The sequence below is a fragment of the Mastomys coucha genome, unplaced genomic scaffold, assembly GCF_008632895.1.
Source record: "Mastomys coucha isolate ucsf_1 unplaced genomic scaffold, UCSF_Mcou_1 pScaffold8, whole genome shotgun sequence".
In the NCBI taxonomy this organism is placed as follows: domain Eukaryota; kingdom Metazoa; phylum Chordata; class Mammalia; order Rodentia; family Muridae; genus Mastomys; species Mastomys coucha.
The window spans coordinates 13,112,718-13,112,980 of record NW_022196914.1 but is presented as its reverse complement, the minus strand read 5'-3'; positions in this window follow the sequence as shown (position 1 = coordinate 13,112,980).

The following is a 263-nucleotide window of genomic DNA, read 5'->3' as shown; positions in this document are numbered from 1 at the left end:
TACTGGTTTTCTGTATATTGCTTTTACTATGTTCAAATATGAGCCTTAAATTCCTGATCTTTCCAAGATTTTATCATGAAGTAGTGTTGGATTTTGTCAAATGCTTTCTCAGCATCTAGTGAGATGATAATATGGTATTTTTCTTTGAGTTTTCTTATGTAGTGAATTAGGTTGATGTATTTTTGTATATTGAACAATCCTTGCATCCCTGGGATGAAGCCTACTTGATCATGGTGGATGATCGTTTTGATGTGTTCTTTGAT